At 38.0% G+C, this 17076-nt stretch overlaps 1 protein-coding gene and 1 long non-coding RNA gene across 8 annotated transcripts in view; both read left to right on the plus strand.

Moving 5' to 3' along the window:
- LOC126867311 (serine/threonine-protein phosphatase 2B catalytic subunit 3-like) overlaps positions 1-17076 on the plus strand; it is a 236378-nt gene that overhangs the window by 40474 nt on the left and 178828 nt on the right. The window lies entirely within an intron of this gene.
- Positions 4949-7336, plus strand: LOC126867389 (uncharacterized). The gene is made up of 2 exons (XR_007690241.1): positions 4949-6678; positions 6713-7336. It is a non-coding gene; the product is annotated as an uncharacterized LOC126867389 (long non-coding RNA).

Consider the following 17076-nt stretch of genomic DNA (forward strand, 5'->3'; position numbering starts at 1 on the left):
AGGTGCTTTTGTGCTAAAAAAAAAAAGAAACTGGTATAAAAATCAAAGAAAAATAAATCTCTAATTGTTTGAATGGTATACACTCAATCGAACAATTTCATGTAGGTTTAACGGTGTGTATACGCTTTTGTGAAATAGCATTTTGTATTTTTCTGCTCCTTCTTATCAATATGTAAGTATAATAAATTATATTATTTTTAAAAGTATACGTCTAAATTCAATTAATACAAAATTTGATAAAAATTCCTGGAACTACCCTCTGAAAATATTCCAAATTTAATAATTCTATGTTTCGACATAGACTTTTTTCCAAGGTTCACGCTCTAAACCATGAAATGCTGTCATCGATAATAACGGGGTTAACAGACGAAATTTGTTCGACTGAAAATCTATTCTCTGCTCGAGCGAGCCACTGGTGTCTCTATTACGAAAGATTTTGTCTCGTTTATCGTGGGCCACGAAGTTTTTGGTAGAAAGCCAAGAAGACCGATCGCTGGACTCTGTCGCCTCTTAATAGAAAGTATGCCTAATTTCCGTGGCTCGTTATCTCCGTAATTAGAGCGTAACTCGTATCCTGTCGATCATCTGGAATTGCCGTGATCGTCGTTTACGACGAACAATGTCAACGAGTCGCGTGAATTTTCATTGGTTCGTCTCAAGTCGTTCATCAAAGTACGTATCATGACATTGTACGTGTATTTGAAAAGTGTCACGACTCAAAATAATTCAAATGTACAGCGGCTGCAGAAGCTATTGGCACACATTCTTATCCTTCGATCATCCTTCTTTTATTTCTTCTATCAGATTTTACATTTTATTTTCGCAGAATGACATTTCTCTAATGATACAACATTTTATATTGATTCTAATCTAACGTACTTGGATCCAATCAATTAGTAAGTAAACATTTTATCAAATACAACGAGATGCAAATGTCTTTCGTAGTCACTACGGAACCATTCAATGTGAATTTTCAATACGAATTCAATCGAATTGTAATTTGACTAATTGATATTTCGTACGTACGATTATATTCGATCGAAGGTGTAGGGTTATCGAGTTCGGAACACCGCTCATATGTGGGTGGATTTATTATGTTTGCGAATGTTGCGTGTGACGAAGATGCGATATTTGATACTCGTAAGTGCGTGGGCTGTGTAGGTCTGTCGAGCTTCTGCGGAAATTGACAGTGCGATGTAGGGGACCTTAGCAGGGTCGGCTCCAATTTCTCTTGACGTTCGATACGCGATAGATGTTTGTTGCTTTATCAAAATTATATTTATCTGTTAAGGGATGTTTATTGAAAGTGGAACGTGGTTGTTGATTTTATTACATATTGTTTTCGAAAGTGTTGCGTAATTTATAATATAATTGAAGAAAGCTTTAAATAGAAAAGTAATTAAAAACATAGATTGAATAGTCTTGTTTAATCTCGAGTTGATACGTCTTTATTTATGTTTGTGTTTATTGTACTAGGAATTATTAAGAATCCTACAAACTATTCCGCCCTACTGAATATACAACTCTGCTCTGCTCTATCCTGTCAGATTAAATTTCATTTATTACAAAGTGCGTGAGTATCCTGTTTCATTGCGTGTTCTCCATTACTTAATACGATAAACGCAAGCACAGAGATATTAATCTACCACGAAATCCATTAACTTGAGACATAACCTAACTTATAATTAGTTGAGCAAAACCTTGTATAAAAATGTTTTTGCTTATCTTCTCATGTAAATTATCTCTTTTGATCGTCCTCTGGTTATAGAATATTCTATGTACCACACAGAACGAAATTGAGATATAATTTCATCAGACATGGCCACAGTTGAGTAAAAAATCCTATAAAAAAGAATTTATTCCACGGTTTCGACTTACTTTTTCATGTAAATTACTCTTTTTTTTTATTGTATTGTATTCTATGTATCATACGAAATTCTCCTTCATAAATATCAAATAAGACAAATAAAATTCTCCGACTTCTACTCTACATAGAACTCTACTAAAAATCCAGTGCCGTCCTTATAAATCAAATTCAACATTAAAACTTCTCTGGACCTTTCGCGAATCTTTTAGAAAATTTGTCGCTCATCACTACCTCCAATCATCGTAAAACACCAATTGTCAATAAGCAAATCAGTATAAACTCGTTTAGCCAAACTCAGCATCGAAACTTCTCCATACCGATCTGCAGATTCCCAAAAATTTCCCCAACGAGACTATTATCTCCAATAACCATGAAGCACCGACTATGTATCAGGTAATAAATTAGTATCGTTCAACATCGACTTAAAACTCGCGAAAATTTTGCCACCACAGACACGCTCGATGATCTCCCAAATATCAACCATCAACTAAAAGATTCGTATCGCTCGGCAACAAAATTTTGCCATATACCGTCTTACAAATTCCTTAAGATTCCCCTCAATGACAAACGCGTTGCAAACATCAACTGTCAACTAAAAAGCTCGTATCACGCGACGTCAGATTTTTTCCATGTGCCGCCTCACAAGGTCCCTGAAATTTCCCCAATGACAAACACGTTCGAAACATCAACTATCAACTAAAAAACTAGTATCACGCGACATCAAATTTTTTCCATATACCGTCTTACAGGTTCCCTAAAATTTCCCCAATGACAAACACGTTCAATAACCTTCTCCAAACACAAGCTACCAAGAGGGGGACGACGATGGAGGCGAATCCTCGTCCAATAAATCACAGACGTCTCGCGATCAGAGGCAGTCGACTGACGTCACGAGATCGACACGCAACGGAGCAGTGCCCTTTTACGCAAGCCTCGTGCCATGGACCGGGTGTCAAAAGGGGGTGGCGTGTTAGGGGGTGGTCTGCTAACATTTTCAAACAAGCCCACTCTCTCCTCGCCGTCTAAATTTAGCATGGCCGGTCATGAATGGATCCGGGACCGCCGCTGATACGGCAACGATGATCCGCGTTCGTTTATCCCGGCTTAAATGCTCGCTAATACCACGCACTGCCTCGCGAATAATCGAGCTGCTTGGTTAGCCTGGCGATTAATCGGAAGCAACAGAAGCGAACGATAGATCGAATAGATAGAATATACGCTTGGTTCTCGCTTTTAGAGAAGTTCGAGTTAGCCTGCGCTATTTGTTTGTTCGAGCCGGTTTCAGTTTAGATCATTAGGTTAATTTAGCTTTTGCTTCGGCTAGGGTTAGGCTAGCTTCGATGTTTGTTCGCGAAAGTGCTAGTTTTAAGATGGACAGCGTTTCAGATAATATTTTCCAAGTTTTAGTCGTGGTTCGCTTAATTCTTATTAAGTCTGGCACGGTGGAAGTTTAATTAACGTCGGGGTGACACACTGCGGTCTTTTAGAATCCTAGCGCGACTACAGTGAACCGATTAGGTTTACTGTATCGCAAAATTATTTTTAATAAGAAGATTGTCTAACCTTTTGGAATTTTATAACGTTAAACTACATGCTCAAAGGTATTTTGGCGACTTTTTACTGAATTTTCTACACACTTAAAATGTACGAAAATCACACCGATGTTGGAAGATTCCAGTGTTACAACAGTTTAAATTCCAGTCTAAAACAGGCGAAGGCAAATGAAAACTTTTGTCATTACTGGGTATTGTATGACTAAATAATTATTGCAGAATTTTCGACAAGTTTCCAAATGGAAAAGAAACTATATTATTCAAAAGTGTTATTATTCTGCAAAATAATATCTTTATTCACTCTTATTTCAGTTACAGTCAGTTTAATGTTGACTCTGAACTATTTTCACTGAAATTTTCTCAACGAGATGCAGAACGAAATTCGTAATTAGTTACTCATATTCAACGATAAAATATTTTTCCATAAATACGAAATCAAAGATGGTTTTTCAACGTGAGATCGAAGTGAACGACAAGCTATATGACAAGCTGAAAATCTCAAAGGAGAAAGGAGGCAACGGTTCCAAAAAGGGACGAGGAAATGACCGATCAATCACGCGGCTATCGAATCTTACGCTATTACGCATAAAAGACGCACGCATACGAAGCTTCGCACTTTTAGAGACGCGGCCTCGTTTTCATCGATCGTCTGCTTTCGAACGATTAATCACGAATCGCGGGCGCGTTAATTATTTCGCCACGGAATTGCATCAGTTTGTTTTTCCACGGCTTCTCCCGAACAAATTACGAATTTGCAATTCAAACCGATAAAGTTCGATTCGCATGATTTTATGATCCATGTATAAAGTACATACGTTACCATAAAACAAATTCTCTCTGTTTGCTAAAATGAGAGGAATATTGAAATATGGAAATTCGAGTATCACAATAGATTTATACAGATGAAAAATCTGAACATAAACTTGGTCCAACCAACTGCCACAATTCTCGATAACCTTGACGAAGAGTATAACGATAGTTTGTTTCTTTTCTTCTTCTAAATTTAACCAGAAATCATTTCAACTCATCTGTTTCTTTTTTTCCTTCTTTACTTTTTTAAAGCCTAATCTATTATCTCCGAAGACACATACACACACATACACATCTCTTCCCCGAAACATCTCAGGTATAATCGAAGAAATACGTCCGAATAGAAAAAAGTCAGCCCTTGAAACACATCTCAGATATAATGGAAAAAAAATATTCTACGTATAATAGAACAGAAAGAAACACACGTAGATTTTGATCGAGTTTCGAAATCGTCGTTCACTGTTCCGCACCTTGATTCTTCTCTTTGTAGTCGATAATCGCGCGCAAACAGTGGCGCGCAACTCTTTGCGCTTCCGAATCAGCGTGTAATGGGATAGCGTCGATCGGTGGAGCGTGTAACGCGATCAGTGTGCACGCGGCTTTATGCCGGTCCACGGAAATCCGAACCGATAAACGCGGTCGGTCCACGGTAATATGTACAATTACCTGCACTACTGGACCTGTCTATGTATAAATGTAAATTTATTTACATTATAAATTTTTACATTTATTTACATTATAAATAAATTTACATCTACACATATTACAGTGTCTATACATGTTTATATGCAAAATCCGTGCGCAATCACCGTGCGTTTCATAGAACCTACAGATTCAAAGAGAAGTCAATTTTGAGTTCCTTTACTTTGGGATATTTTTCAGCGAAGAATCTAATTAAAATAAAATAAACTAAAGAAAATTATACCCGTTAGAGCGATTTTTAATCGCCAATAGAATTAACAACAGGTATTGCGAACTTGCAATAAAATCAATACAGATTTCTGAGATCTAACACTGATAAGTGTACAGCTGGTGGAGATATGTTCTTATGTCAATCGTTTCTTTCAACCGTGTTGTAAAAAGTATTCATTTTGTATTTGATGTACAAAACAGCCGATTTTCCTATTCTACAACAAGAAGGGCTGCTAATTTATGGCACTGTCGATTTTTCTTCTTAGCCTGAACCAACCAAGGAACCATTAACCAAAAAATGGTTCCAAATTTTTGGACAGCAATTTATATCTATCAGATGGACAAAGATGCGGAAATAAGTACAGAGGAAGTGAAGAAGGGTACAAAAAAGTACTAAAGACGAAGGTAGAAAACAGGGAGCTGATGGATAACGAGAGAAGAATCAAAAAGGAGGATGGTGGAGGGGGCTTTTTTTGAACGCAGGTAAATCCAAGCCGAAAGTGTTGTTTTTTTGCGTAATCTAACGCTGGACGAAGAACGAAAGTAATTACCGGAAACAATTCGATCTTGTCGTTGGCCGGCGCCGTTTACCTTCCGGCGTCTGCCGCTGATTAAATTGCCCGCCTCTCGTTCCATTTCATTTCGGCACCATCGTGAATACGAGGATTGAATTCTGGAACATAGGATGAGCACGAGTTACAAGTATGCGTTTACTAACATTGATTTGCCGTGTTTGTTTGCTCGCGTCTGGAGAACGATATACCTATGTGTGTCTTTGTAGACGCGCTATGATTCTACTGTAACGCAATTCAGGATTTTTAGCTCTTTTCCTGGCTTTTATGTCGAATTTTCGGGAATCGCCGCGATTCGTGGGATGATCTTTAACCCTTTGCACTGCGAATTTTATTTCAATTTCGTTTACCAGCAGCTCCCAACGCTTTTAAGTGTTTTATTTGAAATTTACTTGAACTAAAAAAAATAAGACAATTTAAATAAATAAAGGAAGAAACAAATTCACCTAAATACCAGTTTTATTCATACTATTGTTGTATTTCGTAATTTTTAAGTGTATGATATATCTTGAAACAATTACCAGGATGCAGTCCTGGTTTTCTTTCGCATGTTTCATAAAAAAGGGTGAGATTGAAAGAGTGAGACTCGACAAAGGAGCTCCTGAGATAATAAAAACTGATGCCGAGTCACACTCGACATACGAGTGCAAGGGGTTAAAGAATCAGCGATGAGAATATTTTTAGCGATGTCGTTGCGATATTCTACGTACGGAAATCAAATAAAAGATAATAACTCTTTGCTGGTCAAGATTATTTACGTTAAAATCTTGAATTGCCGCAGGAAAAATTCCGATCGACGTAGTGGCGACTGAGAAGAACTTCAAAGAACACGAATTCTGAAATTAACAAATAAAATTCGTCTTCCGTTTTGATAAAGATGGTAGCAGAAGTGTTTTTTTAGAAGCGTTTAATTTATTTCGGTCGACGTTGGGTTTTCTTTTCAAAACACGCGAAAATCGACAAAGTTAGAGTAGATATAAATACTGAAAATCGACAAGTTATTGGATCCAGTGATGAAAGATTTTATCTGGAAAAACATTTGTAAAACGTAGAATAAATTAACAGCCGTATAAAAGTTAGGACATTTACGCAGGATACATGACAATGTCTAAAGCAGCGTTCTGACGATCGATATTATCGTCAATATTATTGTCAATATTTGAGGTTTTCAACATTATCGTACGCAAGAGACCCTCTAGGCGGTCAATATATATTGTCAATACAATGTTGAGCACCTTAAATATTGACAATAATATTGACAATAATATCGATCGTCTAAACGCCTCTCAACAGTCTTTATACATCCCCTTACGTTCAACTCGTTCAAATTGCTATTACCAACTCTCGCCATTAATATTTCGAATAACATAGCCGACTTAAGCCAGCGTCGTATAAAATGGATTTTCGAGAATACCGTTTAATCGCGGATCGGTAATAAAAATTGCGTTTCGATGGAAATTCAAGCGCAGGTACAAAAATCCTCGTTCGTAAATCAACGAAACGACAGAGAGAGAGAGAGAGAGAGAGAGGAGGGGGTAAGGGCGAAACGAACTTTCCCCATTACGCCAATACCTTCCGGCAATAAAAAAAAAAAAAAAAAAAAAAGAAGGAAAAAGAAAAAGGAACGTTCGAATACACGGGAAATTTATTAGCATCGAACGTTCGTATCGAAGGCGTTGCTCGGATTATTGGGTCGCTGAACGTTTAAACTTCGATCCGTCTAAAAGGTAGACCCGTACACGATCGATATTATCAATATTTGTTGATACTAATATCCAGATTGAAGATTGACACGAATATTGAAATATTTTGAAATGCGAGAATTAATATTGGTAAGTAACGAGCACACAGGGAGACACTCACAATTCAATCCGATATCGCACACAACGTTACAATTCAATCACCGCGTATATACTATACATACTTTAAATAGAATTGTCTTTAAGCGAAAATATTGTCAAGAATATTGTACGTGTTCGGTAGCAAAAGGTATTGGAGAGGATAGAGAATAGATCAGTATTGTATTGTAGATTGTGTATGAGTCTCTTAAACCCAGGGTGCCATAGTAGGATATTGCAGAACTAGAGGTAGAACTAGAGTATCGTAGGATTTTCCAGTAGTTTATTGTTTATCCTTTCGGCTGGCTATTTTCGTTTTACGATTTTGTTTTACGATCATGTATTTTGAGATTGAGAGACGTTACAGTTAGAATTAACATCGATACGTTTCCAGTTTCTGGTTTTATCGCTGGATCTTCACCACCTGTGTATCGCGTTGTGCGTGGCTGCGCAATGACTTGTCGTGTGCGGGTTGTCACATTTCCGGCGCCATATCCTGCTTTTATTGAGTTTTAATTGGTCGGAAAGTTGATTGCAACAATCGCGACGTCGGGAAAGATCGTGAAAAGGCGCCTCCTGCTCTGTTTCATGCGTATTTCTGTAAATTTACGACGTATATATACGGAACTTATCGACTGGAAAAGATTGGAATTTTTATGTTGCTATGAAATGGAAATGAGTTAGGTAGTTTCATCAAAGAACTGGCAATACCGGGTAATCCATTAGTTTAGATTCTCCTTTCTTCGACGAAAACTCGGTATCCCTTTTATACTGAAAATCATAATATTTCAGTCCCTGGAATATAAAATTTCATGAGAATTAATGTCCATGTAACGTCTATACTTTTACCAAATATTTCCTACTATACAAAATTAAAATTGAGCAATCAACATAAATCTCAATTGCTCTTCGACAAATACCAAAAACGAAGGAAAGATCGAAAAAATTGAAATACCAAGACTGACAAATTCAAAACGTATTATAAGTCCTCTATCGCCTTAAGCTCCAATCATCCCAAGGTAGAAATAAAAAAGAAATATGAAAAATAAAGGGAAAACACTAAGGAATGGAAATCAGTAGCTTCGAAACGGAGTTACGAAGAACATGACAAGCTATAAACATCTGCATAACAATGTATACTACCATCTCAACATGTTCTCCACGGATCCGATTTTCATCACCTGCGATACTACTCTACCGACAAGTAATTTTTATACAATATCTGCTTCTACACGTTGAATGGAAATTTGAATATTTGAAAATTTGAATTATTTCGAAATTTAATTATGCGAAGATTTAAACACTCGAAAAATCGAATATTGGAAAAATGATTAAATATATATATAAAATTCGCGTGGCAGTCAACGCGACGATTTCAAGCCACATTCAAATTAACAGCTTAAAGTTTCGTTTCGTGCGCAATGAACATGCCAATCGACATCTTCCTTCGTACCTCTATCCTCGGAACAATGCACAATTTATCATTGGTTCGTTCAGTTTCTTCGCAACAAAGTACAGTTCACCGCCAACTTTGATAGCAACGCTGTTTTCTCGCTCGCATAAATTACTCCACTGACTGTGTCATACTGACGACAGAGCGTGCATAGCACGTTTCGTTGTCCGCAAATTGAGAGAGGCGAGTTTGCACGTGGCGACTTTGGTGTTTGCCTGTGGAAACGATCGCAAGTGGCCGATACACCTTGGACGACGACGGTAAATTCGCGAGATTACGAGCGACATTCACGAGCGGTGAACTCGATTTGCACGGAGCTCGACGACTGACGGCCTTTCAAACCGCCTGCTGCGAACGAGGCCCAGCTGCAATTAAACGCTCAACGTGAGAGAAAATAGCTGGCCCAAGCAAAGGCAACACGCGCAGGTGTTTCCAAAGTATCTCCGTTTAAACGTTTCCTTCCCTCTGTGTAACAGTTTTTCTTCTCTAACGTCAAGTTTTATTGTAGCCTGTTTGTTTGCGGATGAGTGGGAACGTTTGCTGCGAATTTATTTGAGATGGACGGGTCCAAGGATTCTAGGGGTAGCTGGTTTGTTAGGTTGTTAAGGGTATAGAATTGTCACAATTTAAAGTAGGGATCCAACTTGTTATGGTTTAGGGTTTGCCTTTGATTATTTAAGATTATTGCGAATAGATGTCAACATGATTCAAGGTTAACACGATTCGTGGTCGCCTATAAGTTTAGATTACGTAAGAGTATTCTGAATTAGCGTCGACGTGATTCAAGGTTAACATGGTTTAACGTCGTCCATATTTAGTGATCAGTGGCTAGACGATACATTGAGAAGAATATGTAATGTATTGCGATTCAACACCGAGATATTTTATCGAAAGTAAGTACATTTATTATATATACGTAACACGAAAGGATTGAGAATTACGATGACTCGAGTTCTTTCGTTACTTATTGTTGGAGTTACACTACACGGTTATAATTGTTTGGAAGCACCGTGAGCCGAGATCACAACTATCTAGGGTTATTGCGAATCGAGGTTATCAGTATTTCATTGTATCCAGATTGTTACCACTTTGCGTCATCAAGAATGAGGCTTATCGCTATTAAGAACGTCATAACGTGAGGTCGTTGGTACAATATCTAGGATTATCACATTTTAAGGTCACCGATATTTCACCAAATGTCTTACGTGAGTGTTAATGTAATTGTCTGACCAATTTTTCTCAGATTCGTTAATTCTACAGCTTTCGCGCGAAATATTTCGAAGCTGACACAGCCAATTCGTGTAGCAGTTGATATATTCAACTGGAATTTATATAATAGGAGCTCACCAATCTTCCTTAACACCTGTTATTTTTTATTCGTGTTATCATTATCAAGTAGATGGATTCGATGAATTGGAGGTCTGTTAATCGAGCAGTTAAAATTTTCCCTCCGAGAAATGGAATTCTATTACTACGAAGTCAACGTTAATTATGCCCATAGCAATTATACAGGTTCGCGAAAGTGTTCGAACACTTGTAACTACATTTTACGAATATATTATCCATTTTGGATATTTGTAGTGTTAATATATTCACAACGCGTGTTTTCAACCGGAAGAATTTTCGCGATGCAAACATTTTGCATTGAAGCTCGAGGAACTTCGTACAAGCGCCATGAAAAGTAAGATCGTCGTTATCGTGTTTCTTGTTGATTCTGTTTGTTGAAATTAAATATTAGCCAGGAAATATCTCGGCGAACCGACAGAAATAACTTCGCTATCCTTCTCTATTTCTCCCTTACCATTCTTTTTCTGTCGTCGAAACAAACTTCCCAAACACAATGCATCTCGTTTTAACATTTCCACGCAGCTGAACGTGATGAACGTGGCGAACAGGTATTTGTATGGAAATTGAATGGAATAGATTTTTTGCCGGCAAAGGGAATTGTTATTTTGGCAATCTACCGGCTCCCACTTGTTCTCTGTTTCTTTTTTGTTTCTCTCCTTTTCTCTCCTTTCTCCCTCTCTCTCTCTCTGTTTTTTTTTTTGTTTTTTAATGGATGCTGCATCATGACACGACCCGACAAAAATGTTGTAGGATACACGTGACTCGTATATCATCGACTCGAATATCAAATTTTACCTTCTATATTCTCTCTCACGATAAAAATAACCAGTTTGTATCCGACAAATATTATCTGTAATGCATAACTATCACTGAGTTAATTCAGCTTCCATTTCATTTGCTGATTTTAAAGACGGAAAGATTGGGAAATTCGAGGATTTATTTTCTGTTGTAAATTAGACTGTTAACGTTCGAACTGTCATTAATGCAATCGAAACGATCAAATCCCAATTTTTCGCGATTTAAACAATCGCTTAATCGAGGATTCTAAGTGCGTTTCTTCCCGGCCTTGACGTTCGTCCTTCGTTCCTGATGCTTAAAGGTTCGAGCTTTGCAAGGCGATTTCGCACGAGATGCTACGACTAAGAAAAAGAAAGCAAAGATACGCACTTATTATTTTCGACTGTTCTTCAAGCCTATAAATTTCCATCGAAATCGAAAGCGAACGATTCGCAATTTTTTCCAGTCAGTTGACATTAGTCTGATCACGAACATTCCCGATCTACTTACTTGCTTTGGCATTCCATTTTCCTTTCAACCAATGAAAGGCTTTTACACGATTATGCATGGATCACTCGGTTAAGTAACCGAACACAGGCGAAGGAAACGAGTCGTGGAATGTCGCGAGGAGAACCGGCTAAAAGCACGATGGTAGCGTTCGGTCGCGAGGATGACGAGCGTGGAAAAGGCTCTTTGAAACCGTACGCCGCAGCGTGTGCGCGGCTTTGACTTCTGAACTTTAGAAGCTTTCAAGCTCGAACCGGTATATAAGAGACGCCGGTGATGGAAGAGGGGCGGGTTGAAAAGGGTAGAGAGACGTTGGAGAGCGATAAAACGCGAGAGCGAGTTGTGCGCGCTTGGTATTTCGCGAAGCTGTTCCTCGCCGTGCACTTACACAGCTCCGTGCTCGTTTTTCCGTTTGTCGCCAGACGAAATAAATTGCTCGATACGAAAAGCTTCTCGTACCAGCTTGTGGCTGGGAAATTAAGCTGGCCTCTTATTGTGATTTCGCCTCTACCTTCGCCGTAGCTGCCTATTGTTTGACTTCGACTCGCTATCGATCCCTTTCCCGCCCGCCGAATGTCTTCCTTTATTTTCCGCTCGATTGTTCGATCCACTATTGAATCGTATTTCCCGTGATTCGTGCCGGCCGTCGAAAGCGTGCCGCCATCATCTTTCCCATCCTCGAGTGACGTTCGCCGGTTGGACGCTCGATACCAGGGAAAATTGACGTTGTTCTTGGGAAATTGACGTTTGGCATAGTTTATGATACTTCAGACTCGTTGCAGATTCAGCTACTACCATTGTGTTATGGATTATGCTCGGTGAACATCAGCTCGGCTTCTGCAAGGCAGGACTTTTAACTGTTGTTGAGAGTTTGTGCGTGTTTGATGCTGTTTGCGGTTATTGAAACGATGGGTAGTTGGGTTCAACCGGGAGTTATAATCTGATTGGATTTGTTATTCAAAGGATTGGTTGGTCTTGTGTTTGAAGCTTGCAAGAGTTTGCCTTGAGTAGACAGGGTATTCGTAATAGTCGAGTGATTTACATTTTGACGCTTGAATGATCACGATTTATTTGATATTCGACAGGTAGGTCATTGGCATAACGTGGATTTTTAAATAGAGATTATAGCTGATCTTCTCAATCTCAATCTTTTACAGCATCGTTAAAAATTCGAGGAAAAAAGAACGCGAGGATCGTCTAATGAGAAAGGAAGAAGACTCGATATTGAAGTACATTTGCCAGGTTTCGTTAATTCAGAAGATTCGCGCAACCACGTGCAACATGAATCGCGTTAATTCTTTTTCCTCGCGATCTCGAAGGAGTTTCTCGTTATCGTTTATGGTCTCGAAGAAAGTCGAACTATCGTAGGCCACGCTACGCCGACAGCGCGTTTCCTATTCGTCTTCTCGTGGCATTTCCACCATCGAGGTAGTAACCGTCTGTTGCGAACGATCGATAGCCGCGTGGAATTCCATTAGTTTTACGACGCGCCGATTTCCAACGGCATTAATGGAAAATACGGCACTTTAGCGGAAATGAATTATTCGAAAGAGTTGCCGCGAATTCCTAGCTACTGCATTCTTTTCTTGTATACTTTGGTATCGAAAAAATAGATAGCTGTGAATAGATTCGAAAGTTTCGAACAGAAGAATGGAAATGTTGCATGAAGCATCATTTATCTTCGACGAAAAATTAGTTTCTAACGGTAGCTATTTCTAGTGTCACTAACGTTTGAACCTTTGTTCACGAACAGAACAATATATATGTAACAGTTTATTTTGAAAAATGTTTTTTTTTTTTATAGCTATGTAGTTTACGTAAATTCGTAAAAATACGAATTTGATGAAAGATACGAAATTTAAGCAGGGATTTATTGTTAAAGGTATAAATATAGAAGATATAAAGCGATATAAGTAGAAGGAGAAGGAAATATCGTATTCTAAATACTATACGTTTCTTTTTATATATTTTTTTTGGATTATTCCGAGAATTCTGGAAACTTTTTTTTAACTCTTTCAATACATAAACATCTAGAATTTATTTCCAGCTAAAATTAAACCAAATAATATGTCAAGTCGAGTTAATTCGTTAGGTTTTGATCGCGATTTATAACGTCCGAGTAGTCCAGTTCCGAGAATAATAAATAACACTGACAACCAACTCTCGACACGTTCTAAATCACATCTAACTTATCATTTTCCCCGATCTTACCACAAGTTCCACAAGCGGGAACACGCGTTAAATAGCATTAATTAGCATATTACAGGAATAATTTTCTTCTCTATCATCCTCTGCCCGTCGTTCTTCCACCAAAAATGTAATCATGCTGACGATTATATAATTGTTACCATAATCGATGTGGAAGTTAATAAATTGAATTGTGTACGATCGCCGATAGAATAGAACAAATGGCTACAGACGATCGATTATTTGCTTTGCTCCCCGTTACACGATTGGTTTCAGTCGTCGTGAAATTAGCGAGCTAGAAAAGAGATAGACAGATAGATAGACAGACAGACAGACAGATAGATAGATAGATAGATAGATAGATAGATAGATAGATAGGTAGAGAGAGAAGTTTCCTCTGTTTTCTCCTACGTCGTTGGATGAATGAGCGGGCGTCATCGTTTCACGTCGAACGATGACACTGCAATTATCCACGCTGAATTACGTAGCAGACTAATCCCAGCTTATCTAATTACGTTCGTTAAATCGGCCGTTGGCGAACTCGTGTACCAGCTAAATTAATCGAGATATTCGCAATCGAAACGCGTGAAATCGCGTTCACGAAATATTCTTTTTCACTCTTCAATCTCGTTTTCCATATTTTCCCCTTGTTTCGGTATAGCCGCGTCAGTCAATTGATGAAACAACATTGCAACTACGCAAATTTCATAAATATCTATCTGTGTTTCAATTCTTTTTGCACGAACTCCTATTTTGTTATTGTATTCAGTGTTGCAACATTATTGTCATCATATCGTGAAGATTATTGTCGCTATATTTAGCATGCTAATTTTTCTTTAATTTTATATTTTTCTCAACATTCTTCCTTTTACTTTCTTATCGCTATATAACTTGTTACTTTTATCGCTTTTTAAGAAAATCTCGCGGCAGATATGTATTTTATCTAACTCGAATTTTATTTCATTTTACGACGTATTAAGAATAAACAATTCGCGTGAAGTCCACCTCTCGAATCACAGACGAACAAGGCGAAAGGAAGGTATACAAAATAGGAAATCAAGAAACACGCCTCGTATTAATATTTTTCGCGTGAAAACGCGATCGGCAGGAAAATACCGAAAATGGTTGTTGAAAGTCGATAATCGTTGGAGGATCGTTCTCGCGTACTCGGCGAAAATGTTTATCGACTGCGTGTTTTATTGCGACAGAGGCGCCTCCTGAGAAAGAGCGGGAGCGCAGCTTGATGAACAAAGGCAACCACGACCTACATTGATAAGCAAAACGCTCGACGTCTAGAAACTCTGCGGACGACGTCGGCGAAACGTGCGAGAATAGTAAACAATTGGCTAAAATAGCGTAATTATTTATCCAAGGAAAACTGGGCCTCGTTGCTTCCACTTCAATTCCGCGTGCTGCTTTGGGAATCTCTCGCAACTCTTCTCTCCTTATTCACCAGTTTTATTTAGCCATCGTTTTCTTTTCAAAGTGCCTTCTACGGCGCAGAATGCGGCACGCAGTCGATAGAAATCCAAACAATCGTTGTTCGATTTTGATCTTCGTACTCGATGATATCATCAGTCTGCAAGTAAGTAATAGGAATTCTCAGACAATAATTCCCTTGAAAAATCGATAGGAGATTAGTAAAAATCGAAAATTAGCTCACTCGATCATTATACATTGTTGTTTGTTAATTCTATCTCTACGTATAATCGTAATTTTCAAATAAAAAATTTCTTTCTTTCTTTCAAGAGCAATTTAATAAGAAGAAGGTTCAAATAATCCTGCAATTTTGATTTTCACTGTCAACAAGGTATTCTTTTACGTTTCTGTTGTATATTATATATATGCAATAAATTATTAGATTATCTATATGCATCTCTTGATCTTTGTCCCGAATCTTCATTCAAATGTTCCACTGTACGGCGATACTTTTGGGTGTACCAGGTGTATGCAAACATTTTCTCAGTTTTACGTAATGAGACTATGAAAAGTATTTTTTGATGTGTTTACATATTGTCTATTTAAGTACACGACTCTTTTTTGTGTATACTGACCCATGAGAGTATTTGGATACTTACTATAGAAAAATTGTATTGCATATATTGCGTATATTACATAAAACATTTTGAAATTTTATTGGCACTGCAGTGAGACACTACTGTCATCGTTATATCGCTAAATAAATCAATCTGAAAATGTACATAGAGATTACAACACGTAACACATATAACATATTTATAACAAATTTTCTACAACTGTTTGATCGTCCCATAGCTTTTAACATGTTTATTTGCCATTGCATTTCCTCTATCACCGTTAAGCTGTTAGCTTTATAAAAACCGCGATCTAGCGGAATATTTTCTCACGGGCGAAGAAAAATCCGATTACACAGGGTTAAAAATTTGTTTCCGTGATTTTCCCATCAGAGCCGGAGGGATTTTCCCATGGATTTTGCGAATATTTAAAAAAATTTTACATAGTTCGTTGTATTTTTTCCAATTTTTTAAATAGAATTTCATCCATAAAAATTCCTACAGTGAAGGAAGTCCACTGTCTCCAAAAAGCTCATAATCAATTTTCTAAGCTGAACAAACTTTCATAAAATTTTCGAATTTTCCTCTCTCCTCTTTTATTTTCCACTAAAAAGATTCCCAAGTAAAATATTCTCCATCAAAAAAAAAAAAAAAAAAAAAAAAAAAAAAAAAAAAAAAAAAAAAAAAAATATTCAGAATATTTCAAAGCGCAATTAATTTAAAAAAAAAAGAAAGAAAAGAAATTTCTCCCAATTTCCCCGAGTTCCGACTGGAACGTGGTGGGATCACGGTCGATTTGGACGTGATTCGAGCGTAGGACCGAAAGTTTCCCGGTGACCGAGAACCTTTTCCGGCGATCGATTATCGGAGACCTTTATCCTGGCCGTCCGCTGATAACGTGGCCCGGTTCGACGAACCTTGATTGGACGCGTCGGAAGCTCGACGAACTTGGCCAGTCCGCTCAACGAGGCCGTGCATCGTTCGAGAATCGTTCCTTTGAACTTTCGAGCTTTGACGGGCACCCGTCCAACTTTTGCCGTATAAAGCGTGCCCGTCGCTCGTAACTCGCGCGCCACGTTCCTCCGTGTCTTCCTCGCGATGACACGTGGACACCAGGCTGTCTGGAATCCTACTTCCCTTTGAGCTTTTCTATCGTTGCCTTTTTTTTTCAAACGACTACTTTGTATCTCTTACTCTTTCTTCTTTTTTCTTCTTGTATG

This window comes from Bombus huntii, chromosome 7 (genome assembly GCF_024542735.1).
Source record: "Bombus huntii isolate Logan2020A chromosome 7, iyBomHunt1.1, whole genome shotgun sequence".
In the NCBI taxonomy this organism is placed as follows: domain Eukaryota; kingdom Metazoa; phylum Arthropoda; class Insecta; order Hymenoptera; family Apidae; genus Bombus; species Bombus huntii.